General features: G+C 55.9%; 1 protein-coding gene across 1 annotated transcript in view; it reads right to left on the bottom strand.

The window, feature by feature from the left end:
* The window catches only part of INPPL1 (inositol polyphosphate phosphatase like 1), a 32,168-nt gene that overhangs the window by 9,560 nt on the left and 22,259 nt on the right, over positions 1-349 (bottom strand). The window lies entirely within an intron of this gene.

Below are 349 nucleotides of genomic sequence, written 5' to 3'. Positions count from 1 at the left end.
TGTTCTGTGGTTCAGCAAAAGACAACTGGGCAGGGCTGACACCACTTAGTCACATGACATGCTGGGCGCTCTTTGGCATACCTGGATGAGGCAGACAGTGTTGCTAGTGTGACGCCAGCGCCGCCCTCTACATCAGTACACTGTGAGTGCGAGGCATCATGCCCAGGGTGGGGAGGGACCATGACGCCCAACACTCACAGTGTCACGGTGCAGAGACCAGCACTGATATCGTCATCCTTGTGCCACTCTCTGCATCTTCCAGGATCGCCAAACCCAGGGAGGTGGCCAAGGAGGACCAAGTGCGTCATGTGACCAGCCGGAAGACAGGAGAATAGGGTAAGAGAAGTAA

Source organism: Nanorana parkeri, unplaced genomic scaffold, assembly GCF_000935625.1.
Source record: "Nanorana parkeri isolate BGI_ZX_2015 unplaced genomic scaffold, ASM93562v1 scaffold2194, whole genome shotgun sequence".
Taxonomy (NCBI): domain Eukaryota; kingdom Metazoa; phylum Chordata; class Amphibia; order Anura; family Dicroglossidae; genus Nanorana; species Nanorana parkeri.
The sequence above is the reverse complement of the archived record's forward strand: the minus strand, read 5'-3'. Positions and strand labels throughout refer to the sequence as shown.